Consider the following 8,437-nt stretch of genomic DNA (forward strand, 5'->3'; position numbering starts at 1 on the left):
CAACGATACTGGCCACTTGGAGGCAGAAATCTAGCGAGGAAGATCGTCCATCAATGCCAGCGGTGCTTTCGGGCAAAACCTTCGATCATTCAGCAGCAAATGGGGGAGCTACCAGCTGCTCGAGTCAACGTTTCGAGGCCGTTTTCGAAGACCGGCGTCGATTATTTCGGCCCTATATACCTGCGAGCCGGTCGAGGACGAAAACCAACCAAGGCATACGTTGCACTTTTCGTGTGTATGGCCACGAAAGCCGTCCATATGGAGCTGGTGTCGGATATGTCGACGGAACGGTTCATGCAAGCCTTACGAAGATTCTTTGCGCGTCGAGGGCGTTGCACAGACGTTTATTCGGATAACGGTACCAATTTCATAGGAGCGCGAAACCAGATTCAGGAGTTGTTTGCGTTGCTGAAAAATAAAACACACCGTGAGACGGTTTCCAAGGAATGCGCTAATGATGGAATATATTGGCATTTCAACCCTCCAAGTGCACCACACTTCGGCGGGCTGTGGGAGGCAGCGGTGCGGTCAGCAAAGTTTCACCTATTAAGAGTTCTCGGTGGTAATCCAGTGGTACACGAAGACTTCATCACTTTGTTGACTCAGGTGGAAGGATGCCTCAATTCGAGGCCATTGATGGCTCTCTCCGATGATCCTATGGATGTAGAGCCACTAACGCCAGCACACTTCATAGTTGGTGGACCACTTCAAGCCCTACCAGAACCAGATCTCGGTAACATCAAGTTGAATAGACTAACTCAATTCCAGCTTGTGCAGCGACAACTCCAGGATTTTTGGAAACGATGGCGTCATGAATACCTCGCACAACTTCAAGCTCGATCAAAACATTGGAAGCCAGCAGTAGAAATTAAGATCGGCAAACTTGTTGTCATCGTGGATCCTAATCAACCACCTATACAATGGAAGATGGGCCGTATCCAGGAGCTGCACCCAGGTGTGGATGGAGTCACTAGAGTCGTTACAGTGCGAACGTCAACCGGTTCATTGAAGCGACCAGTAGCAAAGTTATGTTTATTACCAATGAGAGACGAGGAAGAATAGGGACAAATTCGATAGATTCCATCCAGTGCATCGAGAGAGGTTGTTTTTTTTTTTTCTTTATTTTCAGAAGTCTCCCGGACACTTCAGGGTGGGTAAGGATGTCTGAGAGTTACATAATTACCAAATCAACGGATGCAGCCAGCAACAAGCACACTCACCGCATTGCAGGGACTCCACGAGCGATTTAAACGGTTGTGTACTACTGTGGTAACTACGGTTGTGGTAGTGCACCGGTTCACACGGGCTCCCGGAATTCTACCACTACTGTGCGGGCAGTCTGATGGTCATCGGTAGGAGAGTGTAGAAAACTGGGAGAATAGTCAGTAAAAATAGATCCGTCGTCGCGATCAGTGACAAGGGGCAAACCCTTGTTATAGTTTTTTTATTGTTTACTGTTAGCCTTAAGAATAAATGTACGAGTGAATAAATAATGTAGTGTCGTTTGTTAAGCTTAAATAAATTCGTGTATTGTGTGAAGAGTGTGTTTGCTGCATGTGAAGAAGGATCTGCCGATGACAAGGATACAGGAAGGATAAGGACAGGAAGGATAAGGATCAAGGAAGCAAAGGACGATTCGTTCAAGAAGGAGGTACGTTTTCTGGTGAAGGTCGTGTGGAGGTCGAAACCAAATCGGTCGGACAGGTCTCCGACAACCTCATTATTTCAGTACCAAAAGATAAAATTGCATCCGACAGATAAATTAGCTTAAACTTAATCCTGAACATACCAATTGAACTTAATTGAAAAAAATTATTCCTTTAAAATATAATGATTTTATGAAGCACAAGTCAAGAAATGTGGTGTTCTTATTTCAACGGCGTTTCTAGAATTATACCTTAGAAAGTCACTTCCTCTTTCAATTCGATCACACAAATATCGAGGCAGCAAACCGTTTATTACTTTAAAAATTAACACCATAGTCAAATATACAATTCTTTACTTCACCGACAACCATTGTGAGGCGTCTAGCATCAAAGTTGAGGAAGTGAATCTATTACATCTCAAAATCAAACGCATTATTTTACTCTGTAGGCGCTGTAATCTTGATATTTGTGTTGCATTGGCCAGAAATAAAATGGAAAGGCAAAAGTCTAGGTGAGGAGAGATGATTGATTTGTATAGCTGTATTTTACTGAAAAAAGTTAAATCGTTTTTCAATCGGCATAGAATTCCATACTTCTTAGAAATTTTCATGATGACATGGTCAATGTGAGAGTTGAACTTGAGTTTGTCGTCAATAATCACGCCAAGATATTTAATCTCCCGAACGCGATCAATAGTCTTATCATCAATTACAACAGAGACGTTCTCATTTACTCGATTCCGTGAAATTACCATAAATTTAGTTTTACTTGTATTCAATTTCAACTGATTATACTTCAAACATCTACTTAGAGAACGCAAATCTTCATTCAAGTGTAAAACGGCATTATCAAAATCCTTAGCTGCAATGAATAACACAGTATCATCTTCAAAAAGATCGTAAAACTCGTCGCAAGTCATTAATATACATGATAAATAACAGGGGCCATAATACACTTACCTGGGGCACTCCAAGGTTATTCCCCACGAGACTAGGAACAGAATCATTAAAAACAGTCCGTTGAGTTCTGTCAGACAAATAGCTTTCAAACCATTTATATGCAGTACTCGTAATTCCAAAGCGCTTGATTGATCTTAACAATAAGGGCCTAGACATTGTTTCAAAATCTCGTTTAAGATCCAAAAAACAGCAAAAATCGTTTCTTTACACTTATTTTTCTTCTTCTTCTTCTTCGTCTTCTTCTTCTTCTTCACATTTCAAGCTTAATGCTTATTGCGTGCACTCAACTTAGTGTTCTACATGCACTTCTACAGTTATTAATTGAGAGCTTTCGATGCCTGTACCATTTTTGCATTGGTATAATTGTGTGGCCAGTCCAATCATACTAAGAAATTTTCCAACCCGAAAAATTCCTAGACCGGACCGGGAATTGAAACCAGCCACCTCCAGCATAGTCTTGCTTTGTAGCTGCGCCTTTACCGACTGAGCTAAGGGAGGACCCCGTATCTTTACACTCCACCTATTTTTCCACTACGCTAATACCAAATTAAACGCGGATTCACAAGAATGACCTTCCCGATATCCCGATTGCTCTGGTATCAAGAAACTATTACTATTTAAATACTCCAACAGCTGGCCTTTAACAACAAGTTCTAAAATTTTCTCTAATGTGTGCAACACGTTTATGGAACGAAACTCTTCGTAATCGTTCCAGCAACTTTTTGAATAGAAACCACTAAGGAGTCCTTTAAAATTTGTGACACATGTCCAGTTTGTAATGATTCATTAATAAGGTCCAGCAAGATGTTGCCAATGACATGAAAGCAATCTTGAAAAACTCTAGCATTAACATTATCTACTCCAGCCGATTTTCTTAAAAAAAACAAATAACTCTAAGTTCATCCAATGTAATTGGGTGAAAAACTTCAAATCTACATTTACTATTAACTGTCTGTTTTATTTCGTCAGGTTCAGCGACCGATTCATCATTGAAACACTGTCGACAAAATAATCATTAAATTTAGATGCAATTACTTGTTATGACTGTTGTTTTAATGTGCCATTAAAAGTTATGGACCGCAGTTTGCAATTACTAGGTTTTAATAAAGATTTCAAAATTTTCCATAACTCTTTACTGTTGTTTTGATGCTGATCAATCTTCCTTTGTACATATTCACAACGAGTTTTCTTTATGGATTGTGAATACTTATTACGCGCGATTGCGTACTTATTCCAATGATTGTCATTATTTGATCTACAAAACTTGTTGTACCATTTGTCCCTTTTCCGTTTAAGACGCAAAAGATCCAAATTGTACCAGCTGTTCGAATTTTTCAAAGAAACAAACTTTTGCTCAACTAGTTGATTGGTAAACGTTTTCAAAGCGTTATTAAGAACAGCTGTAGATTCATCTAAGTTACCGGCCGCGAATGGAAAATCCACTCTCCTCTCAACGAGATTCAAAACAGCCTGTTTCGAATATTTCCTCTAGCTCTTCAATTTTACAAAATAATCGTTTACATGGTCTAAGACAGTAATCACTAAGGTCTCATGATCGGTTATATTCAAATCTGTTTCTGTACCTAACAAATGGAATCAAAATTGGAATAAACGTGGTCAATTAAAGTTCTACTGTGCCTGGAAATGCGTTTATATTCATTTACCGGTTGCTTTGAAGTAAAAAAAACTCAGCTTAACGCTTCAAATGATTCGATTTGTGGTTATCACGCCAATTAATATTAAAATCATCAGCTAATATATTTAATTTACTAGAATCAAGGAATGTCTCGAGCCAGTTCTCTAAAACTTCAACAAAACGCTGGTCACTAGAACTGGGAGAATGATACAAAACACCATAATTACCCATCTTCATGCCACGTACAACTGTAATGCCCAAGAACTAGTTGCCATCAATAACTTCGTTGGTACGAAGGTTGAATTGAACTGATTCTATGACATAAATAGCATCACCGCCAGTGTGCCTGAATGCTGCTCAGGTTCCTGGAGTGTCGTTCAGTTCGATGGTTGAATGCTGGTCGAAAGGAAGAGGAAAAATTCGGGATACAGAACGTTTGTATACTGCACTGGCAGTTCGTAATGTCACGACCCTTACTACTCCGTCTGCTCCGGGATGAATTTTTTCGATGCGTGCGAGAGGCCTAGAGACAGATGCCTTTCCGTCCTCCTGGACAAGAACAATTTGCCCGATCTGGATTTCCATCGGACATGAGGATTTTTCGCGCTGTTGATTCAGTTCCGCAAGGTATTCCTTCCTCCACCGGTCCCAGTGATGCTGGATCAGTTTCTGCAGCTGCTGATAGTGATTCAGCCGATTGGTGGGAATATTGGTATAGTTCGGCTCTGGAAGGCTGAGAAGCGACGTTCCGATGAGGAAATGCCCGGGAGTGAGGACATCTAGCTCAGTAGGATCGCTTGATAATGACGTCAGAGGTCGACTGTTCATATTTGCTTCCACTTGGGCGAGTACAGTCGCGTAGTCCTCTAAGGAAAGCTGGGTGGTACCAAGTGTTTTTGCCAGCGACGTTTTTGCTGTCTTCACAGCCGCTTCTCATAAGCCACCGAAAGAAGGTGCCCTTGGAGGAATGAATTGCCACTGGATCCGGTGCATGCTACATTCATTGACGATTGCTTCTCTGGTGCGTTTATTATCGAAAAGACGGTACAGCTCAGCTAGAGTGTTGTTCGCTCCTTGAAAATTCGTACCGTTGTCCGAGTGAATTTCGGCTGGCATGCCGTGGCGGGCGATGAAGCGACGCAAAGCTGCGAGAAAGGCCTCCGTGGAAAGGTCGCAAACCAATTCTAGGTGAACAGCCTTGGATGCAAAACAAACGAATACGGCGATGTATGCTTTACGTGGTGCTGCTCGGCGGTGAGCGGGTTTCATGTTGACCGGTCCGCAGTAGTCCACTCTAACTACGGTGAAAGCTCTGCTGGTTACGGTGCGAGGTTTTGGTACTTGACCGACAGGTTGTGTGACAGGGACAGGGTTTTGGCGAAAGCATTGCGGACACTTGCGACACACAAGATTAGCGATGGTTTTTCCGTTCACCGACCAGAATTCTTGATGCATCGTGGCTAAAGTCATGCGAGGACCAGAGTGCATGCAAAGCTCGTGATAATGCTTTGTGATGAGGCGTGTGAGTGGGTGGATTTTAGGAAGGATCATAGGGTGCTTGGTTTGGTAGTTCTCAGATGAGTGTTTGAGCCGGCCGTTGAGTCGAATGATACCCTTTTTGTCGAGGAAGGAACCAAGTAGTCTCAGTGATGATTTGTTTGAAACGGATCGAGTTTTTTCCAGTTCCTTCAGTTCTTCGGCGAACGTCTCCTGCTGTGCAATCTTCGTAAGCATTTTCTTGGCGTGCTCTAGTTCCCCTACTGCGGCGAATAGGTAAGGATAGGTTTGCGACGACAACGATTCAGAAAACGAAGGACCAAAGCGGTGATCCGAACTAAACGCCAGAAGGATGAGTACCGATGAAACAGAAAGTGATGCTCCGGTAACTGCTGTACCACAAGTGCTGTTTTTCGCCGTTCCAGTAGATCTTCTGGTGGAGTACCTGTCAGATGTTTAGGCCAATTTTCATCCTCTTTCGAAAGCCATGGTGGGCCATAGCGCCAGATAGGGTTAACGACAAATTCTTGAGGTAGCATCCCGCGTGAAACGAGGTCCGCTGGGTTGTCGATTCCTTTCACATGATTCCAGTGATGGCCGTTGTTGAATTTCAGACGTTCTATTTCCGATGAAAGTCTGCCAAGTTTTGGGTGGTGCCTTGATCCAGTGGAGTGTGACTGTTGAGTCTGACCAGAACCAGCAAGGAGTGCCTTCCATCCGCAGTGCTGCTGAAACCTTGGCGTAGAGTTTCGCCCCCAGAAGTGCAGCACAGAGCTCAAGCCACGGCAAACTAAGTCGTTTGAGTGGCGCAACTCGTGATTTTGCTGCAATGAGCTCGATTTTGATTTTTCCCTCCTTGTCGGTCGAACGTGCGTAGATGCAAGCACCATACCCAACTTCGGACGCATCAGTAAAGACGTGGAACTGTATGGAGACCGAATTTGGTAGAAAGATGAGTCGAGAAACCTTGTAGTCTTCCAGGAGTGGCAATTGTGCCGCAAAACCATCCCATTTGCTAGCTACATCTTCCGGTACTGGATCGTCCCAGTCGACAGTGACTAACCAAAGGTGTTGCATTTGGATTTTGGCCCATGCTACGACTGGAGAGACCAATCCGAGTGGGTCGTAGAGCTTCGCAATTGCTGAGAAGATCTTGCGTTTTGTCCAGCTGTCATCGCTCGTAGATGGTTGAACCTCGATGCACAACTGGTCTGGTCCTATTTCCCATCCCACACCTAGTGTTTTGATTCTCTGGTCTGTTTCGAAGTGAAGCGTAGTGTCAACTCCAAGTGCTTCAGTGGGTAAGTTTTGAAGGATTTCTGAACTATTTGAGCACCATTTCCGAAGTTTGAGGCCTCCTTCTGCCATCATAGCTTGAATTTTCCTTTGAAGCAGTACGGCTTCTTCCATCGAGTCCGCTCCCGATACTAAGTCGTCCATGTAGAAGTCGTCTTGCACGGCGCTGGCTGCAAGTCTGTATTTCTGTCCCAAATCCAAAACCAGTTGCTTCAACACTCGAGTGGCGAGAAATGACGATGGAGACAAACCGTAGGTGACAGTCTGTAGTTCGTACACCTGGATTGGTTTCGACGGATCGAATCGCCAGAGAATTAGTTGAAGCGGTGTGTCGTCTTTGTGGACCCGTATCTGGCGGAACATTTTTGCGACATCAGCGACCAATGCAATGCCATGTTTCCGGAAACGGAGTATAAAATTCAAAAGTTCATCCTGAATCGTAGGTCCGGTGAGTAGGGCTTCGTTGAGTGAATAGTTCGTAGACGTTTTCGCCGATCCATCGAAAACCACACGTATCTTCGTAGTAGAACTAGACTCTTTAAATACCGGATGGTGTGGAAGGTAGCAGACCGCCTTCATCCAAACGGGGATCGTTTGCTTCGTCGACGCATTTCATGTGGCCTAACTCAATATACTCCTTCATGAAGGCACTGTATTGCGATCGTAGATTTGAGTCTCGTTCCAACCGTCTCTCCGTTTGTTGAAATCGTCGTAGAGCTGTCTGCTTCGATTCACCAATCATGTTATTGAAATTCATGCGCTTAGGGTATCGCACAGTGTTGTCGCGCTTGACGGTGTTCATGAAGTGCGTCTCGCAGTATTCTTCTTCCTGCGAGTGTGGAAGTTTTTCTGTATATTCCTCCACCGCCCAAAATTTTTCGATTGCCTTGTCCAGGGTTTCCACTTTCGTATAAGTTCGGTAAAGTCGGTAGCTTTCGTGAACTTTCGTACAATACTGCAGTTGTTCAGCGCAAGTTACACTACAGCTTTTATGCTACGCCTACCCTACTAAGCTGGCTATAGTGTGTTTATACCTTGAATCAACAAGCAGCAACAATATATTTCGGAATACTATATTGATCAAATGCTACAATTTCTACAATATGAGTTTCAGATAATACAACTAAAAGAGGACGTTTTTCTTATCAATCTGACGTAATGCTACGTAGTTTGTTGAAAGTATAGTTATTTTTGGAACTGGAACGATGACTAGAGGCTGGAAATCATTGCCAACGCCATTTAAGATTCCAAAATAGCTGCTTCAGGTTTCTAAGGAACCGTTAAATACCTCACAATATAGGTATTGTCGGAATGGGAACGCGAAAATTCAATCAATTTAGCTGATTTTTTGTTTGTAATTAGTGTCAATCATTTACCTTCAATAGAGCTGCTCAATTGGTTGA

This window comes from Ochlerotatus camptorhynchus, unplaced genomic scaffold, assembly GCF_037179485.1.
Source record: "Ochlerotatus camptorhynchus isolate MF236.1 unplaced genomic scaffold, CSIRO-AGI_Acam_v1.1 ptg000180l, whole genome shotgun sequence".
In the NCBI taxonomy this organism is placed as follows: Eukaryota; Metazoa; Arthropoda; class Insecta; order Diptera; family Culicidae; genus Ochlerotatus; species Ochlerotatus camptorhynchus.